General features: G+C 44.1%; 2 non-coding genes across 2 annotated transcripts; both read right to left on the bottom strand.

Annotated features, from left to right (window-relative positions):
• Positions 1-10,171: 10,171 nt before the first annotated feature.
• On the bottom strand, positions 10,172-10,335 carry LOC115847041 (U1 spliceosomal RNA). Its single transcript, XR_004037151.2, has one exon. It is a non-coding gene; the product is annotated as a U1 spliceosomal RNA (small nuclear RNA).
• A 4,779-nt stretch (positions 10,336-15,114) lies between these two features.
• Positions 15,115-15,187, bottom strand: TRNAV-AAC (transfer RNA valine (anticodon AAC)). The gene has a single exon. It is a non-coding gene; the product is annotated as a tRNA-Val (tRNA).
• Between the last annotated feature and the right edge of the window lie 356 nt (positions 15,188-15,543).

Raw genomic sequence — 15,543 nt, forward strand, 5'->3', positions numbered from 1 at the left:
CCTGAATTTAAGCTCTTGTGTTTGAGAGAGACCTACAAAAGGGTGAATAAGTGAAAATTTCCCTCCAAGATTTCTTCCCTTTAGCCCCACCCTCTTTGGCCACTTGAAGAGGGCATGCCAGAGAAAAATGATTACATTCGATTCTGGGTAGATGCTAGAATGTTACTCTTCTATCTAATGTAAAGCTCTTTTGCCCTTTGCCTTGTCTGATATTCTGATATCCAAATTATTCCTTTTTTATTCTTTTGTTTACAATTAGCTTGGCACAGGCCAAGCACTAACCCACGCACAATCACTCCAGGGCCCCAGAGCCTCTCTCCTCTCTTGGCATCTCTTTTAAGTCCCTAGAAAAGCCTAAGGATCAAAATGGGCAGCTTTCAAACTCTTATGTCTTACAAGACCTACACAAGAGTATAAGTGAAATTTTCACTCCAAGGTTTATTCCCTTCACCACATCACACCATATCTTTCCCCTCTCCTTTCCAGCTCTTGACTTATTTTCAACTCTGAAGATCCACTCAAGGTCTTTTTATTACCTTACATTCAAGCAAAACTTTATTCTTGATCATTGTATTCTCTACTCTTTTCAATTGCTCTCCTGGAGTTTTGCTACTTTGCAGACTAATCATTCTGCCTATCTAGCTAAATTTCTTTTCTCTTTTGTCTATCTGTGAGTGTGTGTGTGTGTGTGTGTGTGTGTGAGAGAGAGAGAGAGAGAGAGAGAGAGAAACTTTCCTTATTTGCTCCTCTCTCTCTTTTTCATTATTTAACAACCCTAGACTATAAACTATGCTAGGCACTGTTCTACCTCTTGAGAATATTTTATTTACGTATACAACCTTAGTTTTCTGGGAAATATGAATCTTTTTCATATGAAAATATGTCTTCAGAAGACAGAGTCAAGTAAAATGTGATTTTGTTAGAACAATTAATGCCAAAATAAAAGTTGACACATCACATATTCAATTCTGACAGTCAGGAAAGTCTTTCCAGAGGAAAAAGGCTTCTGAACTGAGACCTGAAGGATGCGAATGAATTTGAAGAACAAAGAGGGAGTTGTGAAAGGCCATCCCCTGTAGAGAGAAGCAAGTCCCTGAGAGTGAGAGGGTTCCTGACAGGTCAAGTACTTCACTGTTGTTGGATTTGAGAATTGGCAAGAGATATTCTGATGGGGGGGGGGGGGGGAAGCAGAGTACATGTCATAGAGGTAATAAGACATTTTAGTGAAGGAATATGGGGATGCTAGGTGGCTTTAGGCAACAGGCATGTCCAGATTTAGGCTGCGGAAGTGTCGCTCAGGATACAGTGTGGCAAATGGATTAGTGTAGACTAGACTGGCTGTAGGGAGGCCAGCTTTTTATCTGGTTGTATTAACGGATGGAATGTATTAATGTATTAATGGGTGGAAGAGTGTAGGCATAGAGTGGCAGTAAGCCAGTGGTGCACCCAATAAAGTTAAGCACGATCTCTTGATTATACTGGACATAAACTTCTGTACCAGGAGGATAAGAGAGTATATGCAAAGAGGGTAGCAAGGTCTGGTTTGGACAACAGGGTGGTTGGTGGTGAGGATAAACACACTAGGTGAGGGTAGGAACAGATTTGGGTATTGTCTTGGTGATTGATTGAAACACTTGAGAGACAGTGCACACTACTCTTTGGGAGACACTGTGCCTGGGTCTGATCATAGAGTGTTGAGGTAGAGGGTGGTGTGTGATGCTGACAGGGAACTCACTGGTGTGTTGAGTTTTAGCATTTGTGACTCTGAGACGCATAGGGGGCATGGATTTGTGATTTAGGAGTTGTGGGTTTAAAATGCAGGTTTATAGTTTAGAAAGAGGTGTGGGAATACATGTAGATCTGGTTGATGTAGTTGGTAAATGAAAGCATGATGGCCAGAGCTGGCATGTGTCTTTGGTGTTGGGCAGAGGGCAGATAGAGCCAAAGCTCTTCAAGGTCAAGGGGATGGTCGTTTTCCTTGTTGAGTTCAAGTTTCTGACTCAGCCTCCACCTAGCTTGGCTTCTCAGCAAGAGAAGCATGACTGCACGTCTGCAGCTCCTATCTTTCAGAAAGTCATAATGGTTCCTAAGTCCCATCATGTGGGGGGGCCCCCCCGCCAGGTTCCTTTCTTCAGTGTAATTTCCCCCAGGAAAAACTGGGAAAGAAATCTCTCTGTATTTCAATTTCATCAGAAGGCCAATATATTAATATTTCTTCTGCTTCTTTTTGTTATATTCACTAGTTTGTTGAGTAGTATTATATATATCTACTTTATCATCTGTTTATGAACAATTAGGCTGCTTCCATACCTTGGCAATTGTAAATAATGCTACTATGAACATGGGATTGCATGTATCTTTTCAGATTAGTGTTTTTGTTTCTTTCAGATATATACCCAGGAGTAGAATTGTTCGGTCTAAAATTCTAATCCAGGGAAGAAATAAGAAACAGAAGCAGAATTAGACTGGAATTAGAAAAAAGCCAGAATTAAAATAGAGATAATGAAGAAACACATTGGTTAACGGAGTTAGTTCTTTGTAACTGTTTTTTTGTACAAGAATAATGAGTCAGTCTTGTAACCACTATAACAATAATATGTGTCTACGTTTTAAGGTGTTCAAAGTATTTGGATGGATATGTGACATACCATAATCATTAAAAGAGTAATTAATATTAGGTTTGCAATCAATGCTTGATTATATGGGAGAATCTAATCTCCTAAATTGGACTCGGTGTTGTGCTTAGTTTTAGCATTTGTGACTCTGAGGTGCGTATGACGCATAGGCTTTGGTGCTTTGCTTACATAAGGAGCGGACTTATTTTTAGAAAAGTATCAATGGGTGAAATTATCAGAGCTGTGATGTGAGCTGACAAAACTGATATTTTGATATTTTCCTTTGACTGTCCCCACTCCATGCTGTTGCCTGATTGCGAGTCTCTTTTGCAAGCCTTTGCTTCGGGTGCCTGTCAGTCTGTGAGCTCTGTCTTCCAAAGACGAAGGGGTAAGCCTATTTTGGAACTTTTTTGTCTCGCCGCCCCCGGTTCTTCGGTCGCTCTGGAGATGCTTTCTGGAGAGCTGTCAGAGACGTGGACAGGGAGAAGCATTGGTGGTTCAGTGGTAGAACATTCGCTTCCCACGCGGGAGAGCCAGCCTCGATTCCCAGCCAATGCACAGTGCTTTTCTCTTTTTTTCCCTCCCCGATTTTTCATGCTTCCTCCTTGTTTGCGTGGTGCACAGTCACGTCCGAAAATCCCGTGGTTCTGGCCACCAGGAGTAGGAAAATGAGAACTAAAATCCTCAAGGCAGTTCTGAGCAGTAGACTCTAAGGAGTCGAGCTAAACTGGGGCTTTGCAGAGCCCTGTGGCCCTCAGGTGTTTGGGCATACAGAGTAGCCTTTGGCTCGCAGCGCAGCAGCCACCTTACTTTCAGTTTTTCTCCTGGAAGATCCTAGGAACCCAAAGAGCCATCAGGTCACTGATTCGCTCTCTGGACCTTGGGCTGACGGCTGGGCCACGTCTCACCGGAGAGCGAGAATCAAGAGAGGAAGGTCCCAAAAGAAGAGCATCTGCGGGGCCCAGCAGACACCTCAGTGTCCAGGGAGGCGCTAGCAGCCCAAGGAACAGGAAGGCATGTAGGGAGGAATCCGCGTGGACAGGAGGGGGGATTCGAAAAGGAAGCCTTGCACAGAGGTGAGGAGCGGCCTCTCGAGTCTGTGCACCGGACACTGTGCTAAATTTAACGTCGTCAGCCGCCTCGGTCTCTGCGTGTCCCAGGGGCCCGTCGGTGTTGCAGGAAGGATCCCGTGTACCTGGCAATGTGTGTCAACAGATGTTGGCCTGAAAATTTATATATATATATATATATTTTTTTTTAAGGGAAAATGAGCAACAGAATCTGGGATATGTTTATCCGGTTTTATTTTATAGCTCTTGGAGGTTCCTTCTAAAGGATTCCGACTTGAGGGTACTAGGGGTGTGGCTGCCTTGAGAGACTAGGAGTGATTAATTTTCCCCCAAATCTGTGGAGGATTCCCCTACCTAACAGTAGGGGAATCAAAGATCAGTGACATTTTGGGAGTTACCCACCCTTTCTGTTTTAAAGAAAAACATGATTTATTCATTTTCAAGAGTTTCCATATTCTGAGATTGTCTTTCCACATTTTTAGTATAAAACGATGGCAATTCCTCAATTCCTCCCACACTTTAACAGGTAATAACCTTCTACCTCATCCCCACTCCTATTTTCTTCTTCTCCTTCTTCTTCTTCACCAATCTGAATGTTATCTCATGTGGGTTTCCCTTTTAATGTCCCTTATTGGTAATGAATTTGAGCACCAATACATGTTTGTTAGCTACTTGGATTTTCTCATATAAGGGGTTCCCCCCGCAAAGATCTTTTTGATTTCCCTATAGGTCTGTCTGTCTGTTTCTTCTTGTTTTGTAAGAATTCATTAAATATCTTCAGTACCAGTTGATTATGCTGACTGCAGGTACATTCGCCCAAGTTGTGACCTGTCTTTTTACTCTTTATTCTGTGTTTTGATGAACAGAGATGCTTGATGTATTCAAATTGATCAGTCTCTTCATTAAGAATTAGTCTTTTTGTCTTATTTTTAAAATCCTTGCTTACCTTTGAGATCGTAGAAGTACCTTGCTACATAATACCAATTAAGATCATTTTAAGTTTCATTTCATTTTAGGTACTTAATCCACACTGAAATGATTTTGGTTACAGTAGAGGTAGGTGTCATATTTCATTCCTCCCCGCCCCCCCCCCGCCCCGTCCCCTCCCCAGTGCATGTGATTGAACTGCATGCTACAATTGTTGAATATTTATAACGTTTTTAATACCTTTTCTTCTTAAACCCTTAATTTAGCTCAGTTCCTCTGATTTTTAAATTTTATATATACCAGATAAACTCAGTTCTCTTAATAATTCTAGTAATTTATCTTTCATATATGTAAATAATTATAGTATTCATTTTTCATCTTTACTTTTTTTTTCAAGTGTATACATGTCGATCCCAAACTCCCAGTCTATCCCTCCCCCCCACACACCCTTCCCCCCTGGTAACCGTAATTTCATTCTCTAAGTCTATGAGTCTGTTTCTGTTTTGTAAATAAGTTCATTTGTATCTTTTTTTTAAAGATTCTGCATATAAGCGATATCATATGATATTTGTCTTCCTGTCTGACTTACTTCATTTAGTATGATGATCTCCAGGTCCATCCATGTTGCTGCAAATGGCATTATTTCATTCTTTTTAATAGCTGAGTAATATTCAATTGTACATATGTACCACATCTTTATCCATTCATCTGTTGATGGACACAGGTTGCTTCCATATTTTGGCAATTGTAAATAATGCTGCAATGAACACTGGGGTGCATGTATCCTTTTGAACCATGTTTTTCTCCAGATATATGCCCAGGATGGAATTGCTAGATGATATGGTAGCTCTAATTTTAGATTTTTAAGGAACCTCCATAGTGATCTCCATAGTGGCTGTATCAATTTACATTCCCACCAACAGTGCAAGAGAGTTCCCTTTTCTCCACACCCTCTCCAGCATTTATTGTTTGTAGATTTTTTGATAATGGTCATTCTGCCTGGTGTGAGGTGATATCTCATTGTAGTTTTGATTTGCATTTCTCTAATAATTAGCGATGTTGAGCATCTTTTCATGTGCCTCTTGGCCATCTGTATGTCTTCTTTGGAGTAATGTCTATTTAGGTCTTCCGCCCATATTTTGATTGGGTTATTTGATTTTTGGTCATCTTCACATCTTATACTGTTTCTTTTTTTTTCTTGCCTTTCCTCATTGGCTAAGATCTCCATCGCAGTGGTGAAAAGATGTGGTCAGAGTGAGGCCTATCTGTCTGATTCCTGATGGTTCCTGATTGGTAAGGGTTGGGGGAGGGGGGAAAGCCAGTATTTTATCATCAGCTATAATGTTCGCTGAAGGTTTTTTGTGTGTTTCTTTTGTTTTTGTTTTTGAAACTACCCGTTAGCAGATTAGGTCTGTTCTCTTCTATACTATTATGTTTAAGTTTTAAAAAATGGAAAATCGATGGTGAAATTTTTCAAACACCTGTTCTGTATTTTAGTGATTATTATTTTTCTCCCTTACATTTTAATGTGGTAAATTAGATTAATTTATTTTCTAACAAGAATCAACTGTTTTTCAGGATAAGATCAATTTTGTCACAATATATATTTTTAATACATTGCTTGATTATTTTTTTAATTACAGCTATATTCAGCAATAAGACAGACCTATAATTTCTGTTTTTTACATTGCCGTTTTTTGGTTCCAATATAAACTCATAAAATAAGTTGGAGAAAATATGCCATCTTTTAATACTTTTGGAATTTATTTGCTCGGGAATCATTTCTTCTACTGAACTTTTTTGGTTCTGGAGCTCTCTTTGCAGGAAGATTTTTAAATTCTGATTTTAAAAAATTTAATGCTTGTAGGACTAGCTCATTTTCCCCCAGAATCATTATTGGAATATGTTCAGTTCCTCTCAAATTTTTAATTTGTTGGCATATATGTGTTTATGAGATTCATTTATTGTTCCCACATGTCTACAGGTTCAGCAGCAATGACTTCCTTCTTCTCTCTTAACAGTTTTATCAGTTTTAATAGTCTTTTCAGAGCCAACCATTTATACTTTTTCTTCTGTATATTTATTTCTAATTTGAAAATTCCTGGTTTTATATATAATTTCTGCTCCTATCTGCTTTTGTTGTTGTCATTATTCTTTTTGTAACTTTATGAGATGGAGATTTAGCTCTTCAGAAATCAGCCTTAAATTTCATGATTTACATTTAAAGCTGTGTATTGTCCTCTAAAGACTGGCTTAGCTGCACCTTCTGCATATAGGTAGTATTTTCAGTTTTGTTTGATATAGAATATTTTCTAATTTTCACATCTGCTTTGATACAAGGATTGGTAGAAGTGTTTCTAAAATTCCAAATACATGAGATTTTGTTCTTATATTTTATAACTGAATTCTAGATACTAGTTAATTCTCTTGAAATGTTATTTGTAGACATCTCTACAGCCCCAGAATGAATATATTTTCCTCTGAATATGTTCTCCTCTAATAGGCTCTTGTGGTTTGTTACCAGCTGGGAAACAACACATCAAATTGTTCTCTTATGGTTTCTCAGACTACCCAGGCTGTGGGTACTCAAGGCTAAATCTGCTAGAGGTCAAGTCTGTGGCCACGATTTCTCATGAACTTTTAAAACTTTCTTTTTCTTTATACTGTTTGTGGCACCAAGGCTGCCTTTTCCAAAGAGCTCTGGGATTTGAAGGGACAGGACTAGATCGGATGACCCTTACCCCTGAGGGCTTAAGACTTTGGGGTCCCAACTTAATGTAGTGAGGACCTCCTATATGACTTCTCAAGTTAGTCTGGGACTAAAACTTGACTTCCATGTTTCCTGTACTCAAGGCCCCCTGGAACAGAATATGAAAGAAGCTATCTTGGCACTCCAACCTCAGAGTGTAAGCAGCTTTGATGCCTCTGCTTTTATTTTTTGCACTGGCACCTGCAAATGTTAGTGACAAGCTTGGCACCTACCATGGATCTATCTTTTTTAAAGCTACTGATCAAGCTTTTTAAAAAAAATCTCTCAGTTGAAACTGAAATAGGTTGTATTCTCTTACTTTGAAAACTATGTTTATAATCACTGAATGTATAGTATTTTAGAATTCCTATACTTTTTGGAGTAACACACCAGAAAAAGGAAGCATGGTGAGAACATCCATCACCACTTGCCTACTGGCCTGCTGGAACCAGATTGTGTTCTGCACCTCCAACACATCCATGCTACATCCACTAGCTCTCCCTAAAAAGTGGTCTCTTGATGTCACATTGCCCACAATCCCTAGGTTTGAGTACAAACAAACAAAAGTACCTTTTGCCCTCAGTTTGACAATGCAAAGAAGAAAGATCCACAGTCTCTATACATGAGCTAAAAGACACTTGGGCAAGGGACTCTGGGATTCGTTACACATTTGACAGCCCTATGGGGGAGGGAGGACATGGGCACCATGTGGGAATGTCCTCTTGGGTCCACATGATCCTTGCCTAATGGAAGAAGGCACAGCTAGAAGAGTGCAAGAGTGAGGCCCAAGGCAGATCTCTTCTTCCTTGGCTCCAAGCACAAATTGGGTAGACAAGCATATGAACAAGGAAAGCACTAACTTTCCCCAAGATACAGTGATATACTTGTGTTGTTGTTGCCAACCATTTTATTAGGATGTTGTTACCTAAGAACTGAAGAAAGGACACAAAACAGAAGAGAGTGAGAAAAAATTCTCCATTTTAGCTAATCCAGGGTATTGTGCCAATTACCTAGAGTCCTTGAACTGAGACAGTAACAAGTGAAGGCAATTGGCCCCAAGCATTTGATTGTTGGAAAATTTTTGTTAAAGGTATTTAACACTGACAGATTGGCTACAGGGTGGAAAAAAGGACAGTGTCTATCCTACAGAATTGCCAAGGATTTACAAGTAAGAACTTTCTACATTATTATTTTTTATATGAATTTATTTATTTTATTTATTTATTTTTGGCTGCGTTGGGTCTTCGTTGCTGAGTGCGGGCTCTAGGTGCGCGGGCTTCAGCAGTTGTGGCTCACAGGCGTTAGAGTGCAGGCTAAGTAGTTGTGGCATACAGGCTTAGTTGCTCCGCGGCATGTGGGATCTTCATGGACCAGGGCTCGAACCCGTGTCCCCTGAATTGGCAAGAGGATTCTTAACCACTGCGACACAGGGAAGCCCTACAGCATTATTTTTGATACTAAAATATCAGAAGCAATTTATTATTCAAAAATTATATGGTGTTTAAATGTGCATTAATATATTCAGACAATTAAAATGCAATTGTTAAAAAGGGAGTTAGACAATCCTGATGATTCAGATGATGTTACTGATAAAATAATGAGATCAAAATTTTTGAGCATTTGTGGCACTCTTACATACATTTCCTTATTTGAAGCTCAGAACAACCCAGGAAAATGTATAATCCATGGTAGAGGGTGAGAGGTTCCGAGGCACAAAAGGAAGATAAGTACTCAAGGAACACCAAGATAGAAAACGACAGGGGAAGGAGGAGAAGAGGAGGAAGAGGCGGAGGCGGAAACAGCTGGATAACCCTGGTCGAGAGAGGGCGCTCTTGCTCCACAAGCCTCTCTGCGACCACAGGTATCAGGACTGCCAGCTTCTTGGAAGAATCACCCTCCTTCACTCTTGTCTGAGACAAGACACTGAAGAACGCCTCGTCCTAAATGATTTCTCCTCTCAAGAACCGGCCGACAGAAGTGTCGCTCCGAAGTGGTCCATCGAGCAGGGTCCGGGCTTCTGCTGGATCATTTCCCGGGTGTCTCTTCTGGGTAAGAGTGGACCCTGCAGGATTTCCTGCTGTTCCCTGAGAGGAAGTGGGAGAGACGCCAACTTGGCCGGTTCCGTGGGCCGCGTGCGACCCAGGTCCCTCAAGTAGGAGGGACGATTCCAGGCTCCTGAGCCGGGCCCCTCAATGGGCTGTGCCAAAAGAACCAGCATAAGAACGGGTTGCCTCCTGTCGCCGCAGGTTCTCTCTCCTCCCGTTGTTAGAAAACGTTGATTCAGCTCTCTTCATAAGCACTGGAGAAGGGACTGGGTCATTACGCGTGGGTTAGGGGGTGATAGGGTACAGCTTACTGTCCCCAAGAACGCAGCTGGGGTGGAACGGGAGGAAGGAGAAGGGAAAGCCGGGTGAGAGACCAAAAGAGTTGGCTAACCCGGGGCAGGGATACAGCGCTCTGGCCCCCGGAGCCTCCTTGCGAAGGCAGGCCTCTGGCCTCCATGTTCCTGGAAGGGGTGCCGATCTGGCCCCAAAGGGACTGTGGAGCTCGAGGCCTTTGGGTGACTTCTCCCACACTTCCCCACCACCCCACCATGTGGCCTTTCTCTTGCAGATGCCTGCCGGCAAGCCTGCAGACTGGAGGCCTGAAGCAGGTAGCAGGGCCCATCCATACACTTTGGTCCCGGAATAGGAAAGCCAGGAAGATGTGTGTTGGAGCCCTGGGTGTGGGGAGCCTCTCGCCCTGGGCCTGAGCCAGTGGAGTGCAGTGAGGCACCACGGAAGAGAACTCCCCTGCCGTACACAGAGAGATAGCGGAGAGCGCAAATACATACCCCTACTAGCGCAAATTCCGAGGTCAAGTTTCCCACATTTGGGGAAATCTCTAAAGTCAGCACTACCTGAGTGCAATGGACAAGCGTCGCACTGGGAAAGCCACCATCGTGATCATGGCATCTTTCCTGCCAGGTAACTAGGGGCACATACCCCGCAGGCACAGTGCAGCCTCCCACCCCTCCAAGGTTCACTCAGGGTCGCCACCCTCCCTTCCACCCGCCCCACGCTGTTTTTCTAAACCGTTTTCCTCAAAGGAATTCAAGCGAAGACCTCCCCTCCCACATCTCCTCCCCAATCTCCCCCCAACACACACACACACACACACACACACACACACACACACACACACACACACACACATACAGGAGAACTCACTGCACAGCTCACAACACCGACCACCTTTCAGTAGCGGCTCCAAACAGACCAACCCGCAGCCATTGCGCTGTCTCAACAGTTCTCTGCCCTTGCTTAACTGAGGAGTGCGTGGAGACGGCAAAGGCCTGGGAGACCGGAAGGGGGCGCTGATGCCGTGCCAGTCATTGATCTGCACATGTCGCCGCTCCAAACACCCCAGGTCTGGGTCTCTGTCTCGGAGAGACGCCTCGGGAGGATCCACCTGCACAGCGACTGACCACCCGACGCTGTTTCCTTTTCCTGGGAAGGCTAAGCCAAGGTCGTCCTGGATCACAAAGGAAGATATCTTAACGGCCAGAAGTTATAAGAAAATATTCTTGACATTTTTATTCATTAGGGAAATGCTCATTAATACTATACGGAGATATCATTACACACCCTCCAGCATGGCTATATTTAAAAGAATTACTACACCAAATGCTGACAAGAATGCAGAGAAATTCCAACCATAGTTACTGGTTTGAAACCATTCTAGAGTATTTGTCAGTTTCTAATAAAGTTAATCTTGTTCCTACTCCATGACCCAGCAGTCGCAGTACTTCTATGAATGCACAAGTATACAAAAAGATTGGTATAGAATATTCATCAAAACACCAAGAATATTCACCAAATAACAACAAATAACACCAAAATTACTCCGACAATACCAAAATTAAGAAGTGATATACACGATAATATAGTTATGTTTAATGAACATAATGTTCTATTTAAAAAGCCAGATACAAAAAAAAATACATTCATTCATTTGAATTTCAATAGCAGGCAATAGTAATTTCGGCAAGAGACCTCAAAATAGTAATCAACTAAGAGAGAGAAGGTAGGAATTGCCTGGAAAGAGGCTCAGCGGACATTTCTGGGATGATGGCAATATTCTATAACTTGATCTGGATAATAGTTACATTTGCTAAAATTCAAAAAACTGTGCTTTAAAGATTTGTGCTTTTAACTCTATGTGAACTGTAGCTCAATGATTTACTGTTCCCATAAAAATTAGTGTATGATGGATGGAGACAAGCTGGTGTAGATGATGACAACTAGCTTGCATTTTATTGTAAACTCATTAAAACCTCGTTTTCGTTTAGAAAAAAACCCAACACTGATACTTGAATGATCTTTACCAGAAAAACGGTCATGACGGCACTGTTTAATTAGCGGAACGTACAGACAAGGCTCCTTGAGAGGCTGTATTTCACCCTTAGAGACATTTTCTGTTCAGAGGTGAGACAACGCCACCCGCAGGTTTGTGCACCGTGGGATTTACTCCTCTTCTGACCGCATCGCGCTGTGTGGCCGGCGGCATACTCTGCTCTCTGACCGCTTCTTAAGGGGCGTAGCTGGTGCTGGCATTAAAAGCAAACCGAGCAGAAACTAACACACCATTGTAAATCAATTATAATCCAATAAAGATGTTTAAAAAAAAAAAAGCAAACCGAGAGACCAGTCACAGACACCATCCTACTATAGCTCAGATTTGAGCCGAGATTACTGCGGCCACCACATAGTATTAACCACCATACGGTCATGATGCGCCACAGGCAGGCTGGCAGTCACTGCACTTCCCGTAATTTTTTGAAGGTAAATATATCCACACTGCTTTTGCTGTTTTACTCTTGGACACCTACAGATGTTCGTGCTTTTCTCTCTTTCATGCTCTTCTCCGATTCTCCCTCTCCATTCTGCTACTTAATAAAAGCAATTTTTATTTCTCAGGATCTGGCCCGAGCCTCCTCACGGGCTTCCTGGGAGATCTCGCTGTCTCATCCATGCCTCTGCTTGCTTTCGCTCCTTTTCACGTTTCCTTTTGACCTGATCTTTTTTCCGACGCAGCCATACCAAGCACACCTACTAAACCTGCGGGGCAGATGGTCGGGTGAAGGCGGAGCAAACGGGGAGCCGTCACGGAGCCCACCCGGCATTCAGCTTCCCTTGGGCCCCACTCGGCTCAGGCCTGGGGGCTCGTGGCCCCGGGCGTCTCCGGGGCGCTGGCATCTGCGGCGGGTGTGGAGCAAGACGCGGCGGGGACGCTCAGCTGCCCTTCTGCCTTCGGAATCGCCCGACGCACGGCTTTCCCACGGGTTTCTCCGGGTTTCCCGGGCTCTTTTGAGCAGGTACGACTGCACTGCTAAAGGCGGGTGCCTCGGCATAGAGTGGAAGGCGTGCTTGCTCTCGCTGGGGATGAGGTGAGGGAGAAGAGAGAGAAAGTGACCTAAAGGTATCTCTGTGGTGCAACCGGTTAGCGCGTTAGGCTATTAACTCAAAGGTTGCTTGTTCAAGCCTATTCTGGGAGGCATCTTCCTGGCATCTATGACTCGGGGTCCTCCCTTTTCTATACACTTTCTCCCTCAAAGGCCGAGGCAGGCTCCTCTACTACTATGTTCCTGTACCCTGTATTTTTTGCACAACAGGAGGATCTAACTAAACCCAGATCATCATCGATCCTCCGAGAGGAGCTCAGGAGGAAAACAGGTCACTGGGAATTGAGGAATCCTCAAGAGTAGACTCATCACTACCCTGTGAATTCCTGTAATCAGTGAAGTTTCTTCCATTGTCTGTATAGTATTTATTTACCCCTTTGCATATACTTTGAAATTAATTTGGTTCTATGCTTTTATTATTACATGTAATGCTGCTGTCATCATTCTTGTACACATGTCCATAGAGTAGAAAGCCAGAAGAGCAATTGCTCTATCATAGATTCTACATAGTTTTGTATATGATTCCATTTTCTTGCCTTTGTTGACTTACTAGCTATAACTCTTGTTATTTCAGCAATTGCTTTAGGCTTTAGAGCAGACATCTGTAACTTACCACAGTCTGCCTTCAAGTGAAGTCATACCAGTTCACATTTCTCCCCTGCCTGCCTTTACACTTTTGTTGCCATGCATTTTACTTTGCATATGTTATAAACCCAAGGTTTATAACCATCCAAATAATAACAATCCAAGGTTATTACTTTTCTTTAAAATGTCCCATGTTTTCACCAGCCCTGGGACTGGCTGGACCCTGGCCCTGCCCACTAGCAGGCCAACACAAGTATCGGGACACCCGGAACCCCCACAGTCAGCTGTGTCGGGAACCAGCCCCACCCACCAGCAGTCTGACACCAGCTCTGGGACTCCTGGGCCTTGCAGCCAAACCCCAGGACCCAGCTCTGCCCACCAGTGGGCCAGCACTAGCAGTAGCCCTAGCACCTGGCTTCACCCACCAGTGAGCCAGCACTAGCCCCCGCCACCCCCCCCACGGGGGTCCACAGCCAGTTGCCTCTTGACCCGGCAGTGCCAAGTAGCGGCTGCAGATTCCAAACAAGGCAGGGCCTGACAACCAAAGAGACGGGGACCAACTAATCCTACCAGACCATGCACTGCGGTCAGCCAGGCACAACAGAAGGACCCATGCAGCCCACATACAGGGCACCCCTAGAGCATATAGATCTGGTGATGAGAGGGGTAGTGTGCTGCTAGTACCCACAGGAAGTCGCCTACAAATGGCCGCTTCTCCAAGGCCAGGAAATGTAAACAACCTACCAGACACATAGAAATAAAAAAAGTACATTAGGCAAAATGAGGTGACAGAGGAATATGTTCCAAATGAAGAAACAAGATAAAACCCCAGAATAACTAAGTAAAGTGGAGATAGGCTGTCTACCCCAGTAAAAGTTAGGTTTTAGAGATGCAGAGAGCAGAAAAAAGGCGATTCCCAGAGCCCAGGTCTGAATGCAGCTCATCACGCTTCACCACTGCCCGCCTGGGAGACGCTTTGGGCTCTGAGGCCAGGCCACAAGGTAACAGGCTGGGTTCCATCCTACTCTAGCTTTAGCGCTGTGTGCAACAGAGCCAAGTCATGCTCTCTTTCTGAACCTCTCTTTCCTTAGGAGTCAGGGGCAGGCTTAGTTCTCAGCGGGTGATGATGAGTGGATCTGTCTACTTCCTGATCTCTGATGTGGCTCTGGGGGCTCTCCTGATAAAGGCACATTACCGGCTCCTTTTCCTCCCCGACCCGCTCAATTCGTGGAGCCTGAAATTCTTCATCTTCGTGTCTGGCTCGAGCCCCTGGTGCAGAGTTGAATTCGTCCTCTTTTCTTCTGTCACGCAAATCAAATTGTTTCGCAAGTGTGCTGGGGTGAGGGAAAGCCAAGGTTGCTTCACAGGGATGCATTTCTTGGTTTTCACAGACATAATACGTATCAGCGTGCAGAGGAGATTTAGGCACCAGATGAGAAAGTGAGGGGATTTCCAGATTTAAAGATAACCTGAAGTGGGCCTTCTCCTGTGCCCTCCTTGGAATGTCTGTGGGCTGGTCTCCAAAGTGACTCAGAGGAGAGAAAGGAGGGCTGGCTCCTAGTGCTGAGTAGGCTTCAGGTGGTAACGGAACTCCTCCTGGGTTTGGGGAGAGAAAAACGCAGCTACAAATTCTGCCACAACCCATCCCACTCGCCCCCTTTCTGGTTTTTAAACGAGAATGTAAGTTTCAGGGAAAATAAAAAGGGGGGGAAGAGAACGCTTATTTGTTTCCGTCCGGTTTCGAACCGGGGACCTTTCGCGTGTTAGGCGAACGTGATAAACACTACACTACGGAAACCACGGGAGCACAGGTGCTTAAAAACAACATCCAAGGGCTTCCCTGGTGGCGCAGTGGCTGAGAGTCCGCCTGCCGATGCAGGGGACACGGGTTCGCACCCCGGTCCGGGAAGATCCCACATGTCGCAGAGCGGCTGAGCCCGTGAGCCATAGCCGCTGAGCCTGCGCGTCCGGAGCCTGTGCTCCGCAACCGGAGAGGCCACAATAGTGAGAGGCCCGCGTACCGCAAAACAAAACAAACAAAAAAATCCAAGAAATGTATTATGTCTTGCCACAACTGGCCCACCAAAAACAAAACGATCCTGGGAGCACCTGCGATCTCTCAGGCAAGTACACTGCAGCTCCCGAGAGGTGTTA

This window comes from Globicephala melas, chromosome 1 (genome assembly GCF_963455315.2).
Source record: "Globicephala melas chromosome 1, mGloMel1.2, whole genome shotgun sequence".
In the NCBI taxonomy this organism is placed as follows: domain Eukaryota; kingdom Metazoa; phylum Chordata; class Mammalia; order Artiodactyla; family Delphinidae; genus Globicephala; species Globicephala melas.